Source organism: Stegostoma tigrinum, chromosome 18, assembly GCF_030684315.1.
Source record: "Stegostoma tigrinum isolate sSteTig4 chromosome 18, sSteTig4.hap1, whole genome shotgun sequence".
Taxonomy (NCBI): domain Eukaryota; kingdom Metazoa; phylum Chordata; class Chondrichthyes; order Orectolobiformes; family Stegostomatidae; genus Stegostoma; species Stegostoma tigrinum.
The window spans coordinates 42,975,060-42,991,225 of NC_081371.1; the positions used below are offsets into that span (position 1 = coordinate 42,975,060).

A 16,166-nucleotide genomic window follows, 5' to 3' on the forward strand; every position below is an offset into this window, starting at 1 on the left:
TGGCTGCAGAACTGAAACAGATTGGAAAATGCTATTTCCCTGCCTCTCACAAAGAAAAGCCCAGTGACAGGACTGACTGGAAAGAAACCACAAGAAACTAAGAACTTAGAATCATACAGTCAGGAAGGAGTTGCCCTGGGAGTCTTCAACATGCACTCCGGAGCTCATGACGTTTCATGGTTTGAAGTTAAACATGGGCAAGGAAACCTCCTGCATTTTACTTCCCTTGGCTGATGAATTATTACTCCTTTATGTTGAACAACACTTCAAGGAAACACTAAAGATAGCAAGATGAATTGTAGGTGGGGGATTTCAATGTCCACCACGAACAATGGCTCAGCAGCAGCATTACTGATCAAGCTGCTCGGGTCCTAAAGGACATAGCTGCTGGGCTGGGCCTGTGGCAGGTGGTGACGGAACCAAGGAGAGGAAAAAGCATACTTGACCTCATCCTTACCAACCTGCTGGCTGCGGATGCATCTGTCCATGAAAGTATTGCTGAGTGGCCACCGGAGAGTCTTTGTGGTAATGAAAAGCCACCTTCGCATTGAGAATACCCTACATTATTTTGTGTAGCCCAATCAGCATGCAAAATGGGACAGACTTCAAACAGATCTAGCACCTTAAAACTTGGCATCCATGAGGTGCTGTAGACCATTAATAGTAACAGAATCGTACTCCAGCACAGTCTGTAACTTCATGGCCTACTCATTCATTACTACATTAACACCAAGCAAGTGATCAACCTGTATTCAACGGAGAGTGCAAGAGAGCATGCCAGGAGTGGCAGTAGGCATATCTAAAAAGGAGGTGTCAAGACAAAGCCACCAAACAGGACTACTTGCACGCCAAACAGCATAAGTTGCAAGTGATAGTTAGTGCTAAACAATCCCACAACCAACAGATCAGATCTAAACTCTGCAGTCCTGCCAAATCCAGTCATGAATGGCAGTAAATGAATGAAACAACTCACTGGAGGAGGAAGCTCCACAAACATCCCCATCCTCAATGATGGAAAAGACCAGCACAAATGATTGAAGTATTCCCAGCAATCTTCACCTAAAGTGACAAGTGAGTGATCCATCTTGGCCTCCTCCAGTGGTCTCCAGCATTACAGATACCAGTCTTCAGTAAATTTAATTCACTTCAAGTGATATTGAGAATTTCTTGGAGGCACTGGATACTCCAATGACTATGGACCCTGACAGTATTCCCACAATATTACTGAAGACTTGTGTTCCAGAACTAGCTGCTATCCTAGTCAAGTGCTTTCAGTATTGTAACAACACTGGTATCTATCACGTAATGTGAAAATTGTCCAGGTACGTCTGGTACTCAAAAAACAGGACAAATCTGACCCAGCCAATTACCGCCCAATCAGTCTACTCTCAATCATCAGTAAAGTGATGGAAGGTGTCAGCAACAGTGCTATCAAGCAGCACCTGCTCAGAAATCACCCGCTCTGTGATGCCAAGTTTGGGTTCTGCCAGGGTCACTCAGCTCCTGACCTCATTACAGCCTTGGTTCAAACATGGACAAAAGAGCTGAATTCCAGAGTTGAGGTGAGAATGACAGCCCTTGACATCAGGGCTGCATTCAACTGAGTGTGGCATCAAAGAGCCCTATCAAAACTGGAATCAATGGGTATCAGGGGCAAACTCTCTGCAGTAATACCTGGCACATATGGAAGATGGTTTTTGTTGTTGGAGGTCAGCCATCTCACCAGGGTCTAGGCCCGAAACGACAGCTTTTGTGCTCCTGAGATGCTGCTTGGCCTGCTGTGTTCATCCAGCCTCACATTTTATTATCTTGGATTCTCCAACATCTGCAGTTCCCATTATCTCTCACCTCCAGGGCATCTCTGCAAGGATACCTCAGGGTAGTGTCCTAGACCCAACCATTTTCAGCTGTTTCATCTATGACCTTCCCTCCATCATAATGTTGGAAGTGGGAATGTTTGCCGATTGTTGCCTAATGTTCAGTATAATTTATGACGACTGAAATATTGAAGATCTCCATATTCAAATGCAAAAAGACCTGGACAATATCTGGGCTTGGGCTGATAAGTGGCAGGTAATATTTGCACCATACAAATGCTAGGTAATGACCATCTCCAATAAGAGATGATGTAACCACCACCCCTTGATTTTCAATGGTGTTATGATCACTGAATCCACCACAATCCACTTCCTGAACATCAACTGGACTTGCCACATAAAAGCAATGGCTGCAAGAGCAGGTCAGAAGCTGGGAATACTGTAGCAAGTAACTCACCTCTTGGCTCCTCAAAGCCTGTCCAGCACCTACAGGGCACAAGTCAGGAATGTGATGGAATGCTCCCCACTTGCCTAGATACGTGCAGTTCCAACAACACTCAAGAAACTTGACACCAACCAGGGCAAAGCAGTCCACTTGATTGGCACAACATCCACAAGTATCCACTCATTCTGCCCTGATGCTCAGTAGCAGCAGTGTGTACTACCAACAAGACGCACTGCAAAATTCACCAAATATCCTTTGATAGCACTTTCCAAACACATGACCACTCCCATCTGGAAGGACAAGGGAGCAGACATATGGGAACATCAGCAAGTTCACCTCCAAGCCACACACCATTCTGACTTGGAAATATATTGCCATCCCTTCACTGTCACTGTGTCAAAATCCTGTCATTCCCTTCCTAAGGGCATTGCAGGTCAACCTGCAGCCCATGGGCTGCAGCAGTTCAAGAATGCAGGTCACCACTACCTTCTCAAGAGCAATTAGGAAGAAGCAATAAATGCTGGTCCAACCAATGATGCTGGATTCCAAAGAATTTTTTAAAAATCCTTATAACTCATTCAAACAACATCTAAAAGACACAAACTGTGCATTTCTTATCTTTGTCTTGTACTAAACATTATCCCAGTTTAATCTTGTCTGTATGAGCGTGTGACTGTTCAATGGTCGTAAGGATGAAGTTGCATCTTCACTGTATTTTTTATGGGTTAGTAGGTAATAAAATTGCTCTCTCTTTCACTGTAGAGATCCTTGTGATTGGCTGCTTACTGCTACTATAGTAATTACATACCATTTCATCGGAGAGAGATATGACATCACGCTAAAAAAGAATTTAACCTTCCTTCAACTTTCCAAGCTGGTGGCAATAGAGGGCTGAGTCAGCCAACCCAACATGGTCATAACTTGAATAGGAGAAGCTAAAATATGGTGTCAATGTTTTTTGCATTAATGTGGGGTCTAAACAATTGTGAATGAAAGGCTTTATTGCACCTGTCTATATAAAGTAGACAATTAGAAAGGACATCTTACTTGGGCCTGGACAGAACCAGAACTGATGTCCCTCTAACATGACTCCTTTCTGCATGCTCAATAGCAATACTTAGAACAAATATCTAATTCTCACAGCTCTATATTTTCCAATCTTTCTATTGGCAGAAGATTACAGTGAACTGAGTCCAATTACTGATACTTAAACTGTTGTTTTGGTACAGTCAGCATCTAGGTTCATGGGCCACACTCATCCACAATGTGGACTTCAACACATTTCAAATATTTCACATATAAAGAAACAGGTCACATTCCTGAATTAAGAGATTGACACATTCTTGCTTTGGTCATTCTTAAGTATTTGAATAAACCAAGACTTGCCTGAGTTTGCTTGGATGACCTTTACAATTAATTTCCTAGACCTTCCTTGCCTTTCTGTCAGTACAGTATCCATACTGACTGACTGTAAATAGTTTTTATTCTTCCACTTACACCCGGTCAAATGAATCAGGAATGATGTCTCTCCACCCTCTTCCCCAAAGTTAACCATCAGTCAGCCAAACTGGCTTTGTCTCCCAATAAGGGTGATTTTTCAGCAGCTGCTGGACTTACAGGTCATTGAAATATTCATTAGAAGAATGAGAAAATATTGCAAATCATCAGTTCTGATGAAAAGTCACTGGACTTGAAACATTAACTCTGCTTTCTTCCCACTGGTGCTGCCAGGATTGTTGAATTACTCCAGCAATTTTGGTTTTTATGAGAAACTATCGATTAGTAGTCTTGTAAGAAAACATTTGTGACATTGGACTCAATAAGGCCTTAATTTGTCATTGCCTCAGTGGTGGAAACATTTTGGCCCACAATTTTCTGTAAAAGTGGGTTTAAGATTAATAACACTTGCCACTATTTATTGGAGAGTATAACACAACATCAGTTGAAGGCAGATGAGGGGTTAAACATGGAAATCCATGCGCTGTTATCAGAATAATGCTGTGCCACTACTAACTTGCAAAAACGGCAATTCATTCTGCCCCTTCATTAAATTGCATTGAATTATGTGATGTTGCCGTGTTTACAAATGCCAAATACTCACTTTATATGAATAAGAGAGATGGACAGAAGGTTTCCCTGTATACATAGGTCTCTGATGCACTGACTCCCTCGTCATGCTATTATCAGTTCATACTTCCAGCAGCTCACCAGATAAGAAATTCGGTAGACAAGCAAGAGCAAGTCTAAATACGACCGCACAGTAATAGATTCACTCCACAGAAAGTAACGGTTCATCATTGCAAGGGAAATTGCAAACCTGGGTGAATTAATTTTAAGTTAAAAATGAGCTGTTCAAATTCCAGGTTCTCAAATGGATTAATTTTCAAATCTGCTCTGTTGAAGAATTTATTATTATACACTATATACAAATATGCAACCTGCTTCGGGTTCAACATTAAGCTGTTGCATCAAAATTCCAAAAGTTGAAATAGGGAGGAAAATGATTATATCTGCACAGCACAGCAAAAATACTAGAATAGCCAGCAACAAATTCTGAAATAAATGAGTTGTCATTCTCGAAAGAAATGCACAGTAAGTGGTTTTTCCTAACAATACAATATTTGTGCTCAGACAACAAGCTTCATGATCTACCCTAAGGTTACACAATATGTTTGTGCGGCACCCTTCTTTCATTATAAGACACTATGTTTTATAACTCTGAAATAATATTGCTGTAGGCAGATGATGGTATAAATTAAGTAAACTCCATTTCACTGATGAGGCCTAGAAGCTATTTTCTCAGAGCTTTCAAGAAAGTAGAAGGGACGTGCTGAAAATGAGCATCATTTTCCACTCTCCCTCCAACTGGGATTGACTATACACGGATGCAGTAAAAAGGACAGAATGCATTCAGTGTCACAAGCCTTGACTTGAGCACCATTTGCCTATAGCCCGATTATAGAAGAATAACTGGTTACAGTCTCACTGTACATTCAGACAAAATGACACATCTTATTTACTCACTATCAGTATACATAAAATAATAATCCTGAAAGAGAGGGGTGTAAAACTTTCAGCACTTTTTCCTGATTGAGGAAATCGACTACATAATTCCACTTTAGTGCTTGGATGTCAGATAAAGCAGAATGTCACTAAAGCAAACAGCAATCTTATAGAATAACGCTGAATCTATACAAAGTACATGAGTACATTAAGTGAGTAGTTTTCTCAAGTTTGAACACTGTAATACTATTCAAAGGGCATTTGTTAACAGAGTACATTTCATTGACAAGAAATGTTATTGACTACAAACCATAATTTTGAGTTTGTCAGCTTTTTTACATTGTCCTTGTGAATTGAATAAAGAAAATTCCTATGATGCTACACAGTAATTGATATTTACTTAACCTCTCAATATTTTTGCTATAAAGAGACATATCGCTGAAACTTTTTATCTTGCACTGATAAGGACAAATTCAAGAAGACCAAATTTCAAACAACATAACTCTTTTACTGCAGGTGGAAAGGATGCTGATTGGTTGCTAGGTTGACTCAAATTGGGCAAGGTGTCGTCACGCATCATTTGAAGGGAAAGCAAATTACTGAAAATGCTGGTAACCTAAAATAAAAATTGAAAATGCTTGAGAAACCAACCAGGTCTGGCAGCATCTGTGGAAATGGAACCAGAGTTAGCCGTTCAAATCCAATGATTTTCAACCGAAGAAGAATAGTATTGAAATAGCGTACTTTGGTCACAATAAATGCAATCTTACAAAATAATGAGATCTAATGAAACAAAGCTAAAGAAAAAGATACCATTTCAGCCAAATGTATGACATGTTAATTGTATGTAACCAACACAAAAGAATACAATTAAATGATGATGCGATAGGACATCAGGGCAACAATCATCACACTGACAATGTGCCACCAAACCAAGAACAGTCAAGGATTAATTCTCCAGAAGGTTGCACATGAGCAAGATATTAATGAGTCTCAAATCATCAAAATGATTTATGGACTCTTAAAACTTTGGTGCTCATGAATTTTAAAACTCTTATTTCTGTATAATTAATTTTGCTATTACTTAACATTCATATGCTTTCAATTTTAGTCTACAAGGTTTAGTTTGGGAATAAAAATGAAATTGTATCATCACTTTTAACAGCAGTGTTGCTTCAAGAGATCTGTATGTAGATGGGTCAAGGATCAGGATGTTATCATGTCACCAGAATCAAAGGACATTCTCATTTGCAGCAGATTAGACAAGTAATTGTTGAGATTACTTTATTGTATGTATTAATCTTAGCTGTAAGTAAACACACACAAAATATCCAAAAATAACAGAATCCATGTACCTCATTTGGGACAGATAGAACAAACAATCATTGCGAAGAGAAACCTGGCACTGAAATAAGAGCAGAGAGATCAGTAAAGAAGCTTGGGTTGATAGAGTGATTGGTGTAGGAAAAAGGAGCACTGGAATAAGAAGGTGGTCTTCTGCTGGGATGGGTTGTAGCTAAACTGGGCTAGGATTCAGATCCCAGAAGCAACAATGTATCAGACCCCAGAAAGGGCTTTGATGTAGCAAAAGTAGAGAATTGACTTAGGGAAATAATTGGAAACTAAACCTTAGAAAAACAAGGTAGAGATAAAAGTTCAAAATGCTAAAAGATATCAACATAGGGAAAATAAGATACCTATTCAAGGTATAGCAGGTGTCTTGAAAAATAAGAGAACATTAAACTACGTGCACAAAAAGGTAAATCAGTAACAAATTAGAGGATTGTGGGTAGCAGAATATGTTACATAATGGTCCTTTTTTTCAGATTCCCTACAGTGTGGGAACAGGGCCTTCGGCCCAACAAGTCCACACCACCCCTTGAAGAATCCCACCCAGACCCATCCCCCTATAACCCACACACCCCTTTTTATAATGTTTCTATCATTTTGAGCAACACAATGGATAGATAATAAAAAAAGGTCAGTGAGTACTTCAAGTTATTGAAAGGCCAAGCAAATGTAAACTTATCATTTGATTAATTTAATTGCTGACGTATCATTGTTTTAGCATGAATGTGGCCTGGGACAGTCTCCTTCAGTGGAAACAAGATGCAGATTTCCCAGAGATAATAGGAGCTGCAGATACTGTAGAATCCGAGATAACAAAGTGTAGAGCTGGATGAACACAGCAGGCCCAGCAGCATAATAGCTCAAGCCAGTGGTTTGCATTTGCAAGATTTACAGACCTGAGGCTTGAGAATGGGCATCTTCAAGCGTCATTGCATTGTGATCAGCCACATGCTAAATCACACGTGTGGAGCTCTGCTCACTGTATCTGGTTGTTGGAAAAGTTTAAAAAGCAGTGCTGCCAAATGGATACAGTTATAGGTTGGGAAGAGAACATGAGAATTGTTGAGTCAATTCTGCATCGAAAAAGATAAAGCAGAGTTTTGTAATATCTGCCTGCTTATATTTTCAAAAAGTTTAAAGATGTCGAGCAAAATTAATGGACAAATGAGCTATGTTGCACATCTTGTGATATCCAAGCTACTTGTGGTGTAACATGTTGGAACAGAGCATGCAGCTTTCTGCAAAGCAGTATGATCACTGGAAAATCAGGTGTGGAGCTTTCTGTTTTATAATGTCTAAAACACAGGATACTTTTGATGAGATGCAAAAAGAGCTGAAGGCTTTTGTACAAGCACTCATTAGAACTTGACCTCAATATAAATTTGTTGATTGCACTGATGTGTGACTACAATACCTAAGTTGTGTATCTGTGGCTCAGCATTCAGGTAGAATGGATATTGAAGACATTTAAGCCTTACAAAAGATATACACTGCCCTTTGCCCGATGCCTTACTCCTACACCTCTGTTACAGCTGTGGACTTGCCAGGGAATCGCTGAGATGTACGTGGAGTCAAAAATAATGTACAGGAGCTGACCCTTGTCTAAAATCAGCCCACTTGACTTTACACTATGCATTGCATTGATGAGGCTCTTGATGCACATCATCGACTCAAGATATGTAATCTTTGCAGTTGGAAAAGTATCCAAATGCATAGCCCTTTCATGTTATTAGGGGGTGTATTATTTGTAATATTTTCCATCATTTACTGAGATAAGCCAAGAGCACTTTGCAAGTCATGCTGCAATATGATGTTGCAGTGCCCAGGAATGAATGGCAAAATACCCTTGCGACAATCCTATAGCTGGAATCTTTCAGAGAGGTGATGGTCCCACAACTCTGGCTGAAGAATGAACAGCAAACTCCCGCTGCTGAGCTGAAAAGCCAGAGAGTATGTTATGGTTGACAGGTGGTAAACTGCTTGAGGTTATGACTTTCGGCCTGATAAGGGAAGATGTTCTCCCTTGTACAGTATCAAGATTAACATTTAAAAAATGCTGACGATGTAATAATGATGGAAATGTCACATGGCTTCACAGAAAGAGCCAGAAGTGGAAGCTCTAACAGAGTATAAAGATAATGTTTGTACAGAACAAGCTGTAAATGAAAAAATCTTGCAGAAAGTTCCATGAGCTCTGGCAGCATTATGATATGTGACTAAACAGAGTCTAAATAGAGTCTTAAACTCCAAATACACAACAAAACATTTTGGCAGTAGAAAATGCAAGGAGCACTATTGTTAGCAACTGAGGAGTAAGCTTCAAAGTCAAGAGGATCAGACAAAATTGTTTGAAGACCAAGATATTGAGGACATCACAGGAGCAACAAAAGCCTGGAAAATAAAAGAACTGGAGCCCGAACAGCAATGAGCAACAACCCAAGAAGTGGAATAAACACAGTAATAATTGTTGAAACAACTCCAGGGTTCAGGAAAGCATGAATTCCAGTATATCATATCCAGAAACAAAGAATCCCTGCAGTGTAGAATCAGGCCATTTGTCCCGTCAAGTCCACACTAACCCTCCAAAGAGCATCCTACTATGACTCAATCCCGATCTGGTTCCTGTAACCCTGCATTTCCCAATGGCCAACGCATATAATCTGCACATCTTTGGACTGTGGGAGGAAACTAAAGCATCGAGAGGAAACTCTCACATACATGGGTAGAATGTACAAACTCCACACAGACAGTTACCTAAGGTTGGAATTGAATCCAGGTCCCTGGCACTGTGAGACAGCAGTGCTAACCACTAAGCCACCATGCCATATTCCAGGCATTTGAGGACCACGCCTAGGATTGGGAGAAATTTAATAAAAGGTTCATGGGTACAAAACTATTTCAAGTTTAGATGAGGCTGCCACATGGGCCAGATTAGAGCATTCCTTCATGTTGTTGGAACCACTGTTAATAATGCACTAGTAAAATAAAGTATTAATCAGAATGTAGCACCAAGAAGTACACTGGCAATTCAACACATATTTCAACTTTTGCCAAAATATAATTATTGAATGGACCAAACTTAAAAGGAAGAAACAAAAGTGGAGAAAGCATGGTTTCATTCATGAATTATATTCATTTGCTGGTAGCAAACTACACTTATGTAGGGTTGGTGAACGAATTGATTTGTGACCAGATCAGAGTCAGCTGGTATAAGAGACTTCTCCAGCTTGTAGAAAGTCTAATGAAGATGTAACACATGAGAAAGAAATGCAAATCTCCAGCAAACTGAACTTTAGACATGGGAGCAAGGTGTTTGATTAAGGGGAAACAGATATGCAATGGAAGAAAATACGAGCAAGATGTTTCAGTTTGTAAACTGCAAAGAACAAAGTGTGCAAAAACTGTAGCACATCAAATGGAAATGAAACATGTCAACTGGAAGTATCTGTGATGCCATTTAAACTAAAACAAGACAGGACCTGCCCTTTAAACCACGTCTCACTTCTACATTTCTATTGTAGCTGTTGTATTCCAAGGGAATCACTCAGATGTGCCTGGTGAAGGAGTTAAGTATCAAATAACTGAGATTTATACACACCAAAAGGGCATTTGCAGGTAAACTTTTTTTTTGTGTGGCATATTGTCAGGATCTGGGGTACATAGCTTGAAACTGTAGTCAGGACGGATTGATTCAGAGCTTTCAGGGGGGAAGTGGATAATTACCTGAGAAGAAAGGACAATTAAAGGGCAGTGGAGAAAGTGTGGGGGACAGCAGTTAGCTCTGTTCTCCTGTGGGGACCTGAGTTGTCCATATTGCCTCCATGTGCTATAACTATCCCACAGAGATTATAATTATTCTAAAATTTCATCATTCTATTTTAACAGAGGAACACTTGACTGGATTCCAGTGTAATAGTTGAATCACATGCAGAGTGGTCTGGAACTCCCTTTACATTACCAACCCCCTCACGTGATTTTAAAAAATTGCTTATTTTGCTTGTAATTTCAAGTCTGTGCGTGTTGTGATCAGACTGTTCTTCATCATCTTGCAATTCTTTCACTTGCATGAAAACATTAATTTGTTTATTTATGCAGTGTAAATAACAGACAAATCTGCATCTTTGTTGAGGACTGGTTTCAGATAATTGAGTTATCTTCTCATGCATATTTTCTTTATCTTGAGTGATGCACGGAGGTCATGTTTGAGAGGAGTGTTATCTGCTGATGGTTTCAGGAGCTGCTTACAATTGTCTTTGGTTGAAACATGTGAAAATGCCACCATCAAATTGGCCTGAGAAAACATTTGCAAGTGTTTAATCAATGAGCTGTAATACTCAAGAGTCATTTAGTGCAGCATCAACTTTATCTTCTGCTAGCATCTTCAGTACGAATTTGGTTATACTGTTATTGATGTTCCTTCTTACAGAGGTTCCCATCCATCAAATGTATCCTGGGGAGCAATTTCTTCTGTTCCTTGCATGCAGTGAAATTGTGAAGTTTTTCTTTCCTTTTCTTAAATGTTTCCCAGTTATTTCTTCCTTTGTTAAAGCAAATGGAAAACTCCCAAAGTGGTGGCAGGAATAATGCTTTTGCATTAACCATACATAAAATCATATTTTATCTACAGTGCGACACATTCTATATTATTATTTAAAAATGAATTCTAAATCCTGCGAGATAAATTTTAATCAGCATATATATTGTGATTCTCAAGAAAGCAAATCTCTCTCATACTCTGTTCTGATTGAAAAGGTTGGATCAAACTAACATTTATTGACAAACCTACTTACACCTGAGAATAGCTGATGTGGGAAAGGGAAGCAGCCAAATAAATGATTTTATCAACAAGATTATTGAAGGCACTTTGATGTGAATAATTTGCAAAACAAAATACTTGAGTTGCACTGATGGAAATGAAAGCGTGCTCGAATGCAGTGGATTGCCTTAGAATTATTTTATCTCTAGGATGTGGGATAGGCCACCAGCTCGAAAGATAGGCTGCTTATTTTTTTCTTTCCTCTGGCTCATAGCATCTATTTTGGAATGAACTTTTGTTATCTCAATATTTTTAATTAATGCGCAAGTTGAAATATAAAGGATGTTCTGAGTTTGGGCTGCTGACGTTGTTTACATTTGTTGCATTGCTTGGCAGAGGCCCATTTGCTCTTCGATAAACTCTGGTTTGAATGTGAAACGCTGAAATGAGAAAATAATCCACTGCCCAGCTGTAAAAGCCTTCACTGGAATATACGAAAGAGTTTAATCTAGGCATACAATATTCACATTTCCCAGCTACAAAGCATACTCACATGACATTGAGATCACCTATGCCCAATCTACGTAAGCATCAGTATCATTGCTTGTAACATATGCCGATGAATGCAAAATAAATGCCAGCAACCTTAAGGGCCTATTAAGTGACTCATTACTACAAGAGTGGGAAAAGTTCATTTAGTATTATTCAATGTCTCCTTGGAGGCTAAAGAGGAATAGGTCTTCAAATTCATGAAACAGACTACCCTTCAAGCTGGGAGGGACAGGAGAAAACTCCTGGCTCTGCAAAAGGTCAAATTGCCTCGCAACCTCACACATTTCCAAATTAGGTGTTTACGTGATGGCCACTGGTGATGCAATGGACTGATATTGAAATAAAAACAAGAAAATGCTGGACAAACTGAGAAAGTCAGGCAATGTCTGCGGAGAGAAATAGAATTAACATTTCAGGTCAATGATCTTACATTAGAAGAGGGTTTATTTATAATTCAATTGTCCTGGGAGATCCCTGCTGCACTTTCTGGAACCGATGTCCAGACTCATGTTTTCCTCCTGCATCCTGCTAGCACCACTACCTCACAGCACCAGGGAATCAGGTATAATTCCAGCCTCAAGCAACTGTGTGGCAACTATATTCCAGTGAAGGCTTTTACAGCTGGGCAGTGGGTCATTTCCTCATTTCAGCTCAGCAACGTCAGCTCTCCCCGTTGCTGCATGGGTTTCCACCCACCGCCCAAAAATGAGCAGGTTAGGTAGACTGGCCATGGTAAATTGTCCCGTGGCGTCTAGGTATGTTCAGGCTAGATAGATTAACCATGGACAGGGTTAGAGTTAGGGTTAGGGTTAGGGTTAGGGTTAACCCTAAAGCTAACCCTATCGCAGGGAGTAGAGTGTGTGTGGGGCCTGGGTGGAATGCTGTTTGGAGTGTCACTGCAAATGTGCTGAGCAGAATGGACCCTATTAGCGCTGTCAGGATACTATGATTTTCCTTAACGTGGCCATCACAAGAAAATACGCCTTGCCACCATGGACTGAACATGTAACTAGAGGAGGAAGAGAATGATGAGGTACGGTAGGGAAGGGAAGAAGCTGACAGCACATCCACTTTTTAATGGTTGACTGTTAGACTACAATATTGGTGAATAAAAGCCAGAGTCTATTGTACAAAAGACCCATAACCTACAATCCATCAATTGTCACATCATCCTTCTAGCCATATTCTAAAACACATCATTACAAAAAAAAACTCTAAAATATTTTATCCAACAATACTGCCGATATTCATAAAAAATGCAGACGATCACCTTCACGCATTCTCTTCATGGCTGTCTTTCTGGTACCTCTGTCTTTCTCACTGCTCCAACTCCATTTCGCCTTTGTGATTAAAGCAGGTCCTGGTTGGATACTGCTGAACTTCAACATAGCAGATGGCGGAGGACCTTGTACACCACCTTTGAGCAGTCGTAAGGCCAGAAATCTGGCGTCTCAGGCTGCAGAAACTCAGCATGTGATGCAGAAGCCAGGACTTACAGATGGCAGGAGCTGAAGTGGTGGTAAGATGAATGCCGTTAACCTGAGGACTGGATTTTTGTTGCATGTAGCTACTGCTATCTCCTTGTGCACAGATTCTTGCACTGTTCTGATCCCCTGCCATCCTTTTGAGCAATGAAGTCCGTAGCCATGATGACAGCATTCTGAGCTTGTAAGACAACAAGCTTCAATTTTCTGGGCTCGGTCTGAGCTGCCACAGCTGTAGGTGGTTGCTGCTGAGTGGAAGCCATGATATCAACTGTTCGACATTGCATCATGATTATGTTGCAAATGTTGTCACGAAGCACTGAGAGCTCTGCATGAATGCCATTTTGGAACTTTTCTGTTCTTGGCATTGATAGTTAGCTATCTGGTAGGCCTACCAATGCACTATGCATCTCTGTGCATATCCCTATTGGGCATTATCTAAATGCTGCTGCACCAAAGTCCTGAATCCACTTCAGCAGAACTGATGTGCAACTTGACCCTCCATAGACGTGGCACCTGTGGCATCCTTTCTTCTGGCTGGTTGCAGCACATGTGTTCAGTGACTCACCAAGTGTAGATCTACCTCAATATGACTTTCTAAAGTTAGCAAACTGTCATTACTCATACTTGTAGCTACAAATGTGATGTTGAGTGCTGGCCTTTCTCCTTGATCGGTCACTTGCTCTTCACCTCCTGCACCAAATGACTGAACAGGCAGTGCCAGCTCTTGGATATCTGACAGCTGACAGGCAAGTTACAGGGATTACAAGCTAGGGAGGAGGTGGCGGAGCCTTTGGCCCTTGATCTTTGAGTCCTCATTGTCTACAGGTTTAGTACCAGAGGACTGGAGGATTGCAAATGTTGTGCCCTTGTTCAAGAAGGGCAGTAGAGATGACCCAGGTAACTATTGACCTGTGAGCCTTACGTCTGTTGTAGGTAAAGTTTTGGAAAGCATTATAAGAGATAGGATTTATAATCATCTAGTAAGCAACAATTTGATTGGAGATAGTCAGCATGGATTCGTCAAGGGCAGGTCGTGTCTCACAAGCCTCATTGAGTTTTTTGAGAAAGTGACCAAGCATGTGGATGAAGGTAGGGCAGTTGACGTGGTGTACATGGACTTCAGTAAAGCCTTTGACAAGGTTCCACATGGCAGACTATTGGAGAAAATATGGAGGCACAGGATTGAGGGAGATTTAGCAGTTTGGATTAGAAACTGGCTTTCTGTAAGAAGGCACCGAGTGGTGGTTGATGGAAAATATTCAGCCTGGAGTCCGGTTACTAGTGGTGTGCCTCAAGGATCTGTTTTGGGACCACTGCTGTGAGTCATTTTTATAAATGACTTGGACGCAGGCATAGATGGATGGGTTAGTAAGTTTGCAGATGACACTAAAGTCAGTCGAGTGGCGGACAGCGTGGAAGAATGTTGCAGGTTGCAGGGAAACTTGGATAAACTGCAGAATTGGGCCAAAAGGTGACAAATGGAGTTCAATGCAGATAAATATGAGGTGATTCACTTTGGGAAGAATAATAGGAAGGCAGAATACTGAGTCAATGGCAAGATTCTTGCTAGTGTCAATGTACAGAGGGATCTTGATGTCCATGTACATAGATCCCTGAAAGTTGCCACCCAGGTTGATAATGCTTATGGTGTGTGAGGCTTTATCAGTAGAGGGATTGAGTTCCGGAGCCGTGATGTCATGCTGCAACTGTACAAAACGCTAGTGTGGCCTCACTTGGAATATTGCGTACAGTTCTGGCCACCTCATTACAGGAACAATGTGGAAGCATTGGAAAAGGTGCCGAGGAGAATTTACCAGGATGTTCCCTGGTCTGGAGTGCAGGCCCTATGAAGAAAGGCTGACAGACTTGAGACTGTTCTCATTGGAGAGAAGAAGGCTAAGAGGGGATTTAATAGAGACATACAAGATGATCAGAGGATTAGATAGGGTGGACAGTGAGAGTCTTTTTCCGAGGATGATGACGTCAGCTTGAACGAGGGGACATAACTACAAATTGAGGGGTGATAGATTTAAGACAGATGTCAGAGGTAGGTTCTTTACTCAGAGAGTGGTAAGGGTGGGGAATGCCCTGCCTGCCAATGTCGTTAACTCAGCCACATTAGGGGCATTTAAACAGCCCTTGGATAAGCATATGGATAATGATGGGATAGTGTAGGGGGATGGGCTTAGATTAGCTCATAAGTCGGCGCAACATTGAGGGCCGAAGGGCCTGTTCTACGCTGTATTGTTCCATGTTCCATGTTCTATTTGGGACAAGCAAAGACAAAAGTGAGAGCAACTTGCGAATCAGAAGAGACTGTGACGACAGAGAAGTGTGATATGCAAAAGTGAATTGAATGGGAATATACCATCATCACCAATGATTTAAGATCAGCTCTTGGCCAAGTGTTCATATGTGGTCACACCAGTGATCATCATCATTGGCTATTCCATAGTGATGAGGACTTTTCACTTTTGCTGTACCCCATTGGTGAGGCACTGCTGCTTTACATTCCTGGCAAGCATGCCGTTTGAATATTGCAATTAGCTGATGTGCCTGCCACAGTTGAATAGCTATCAGTACTATATGTGAGAATGCTACGGGTGGGGGTGACGTGAAGCGTATAAACGTTAGCTATGAATTGCGTTTGATAGAAACTGTTGGGAGGAGACAGAAGAGGAGAGTGATAAATTGAATCTGGTGTGGTGGTGGAAGCTCATTTGTAAGGACATGGCGTGTGAAGATGCATTCGCTGA

The 16,166-nt window shown here is 40.8% G+C and overlaps 1 protein-coding gene across 13 annotated transcripts in view; it reads right to left on the minus strand.

Moving 5' to 3' along the window:
• The window catches only part of mgat4c (mgat4 family member C), a 384,199-nt gene that overhangs the window by 169,665 nt on the left and 198,368 nt on the right, over positions 1-16,166 (minus strand). The gene's annotated exons all lie outside the window — the stretch shown is intronic.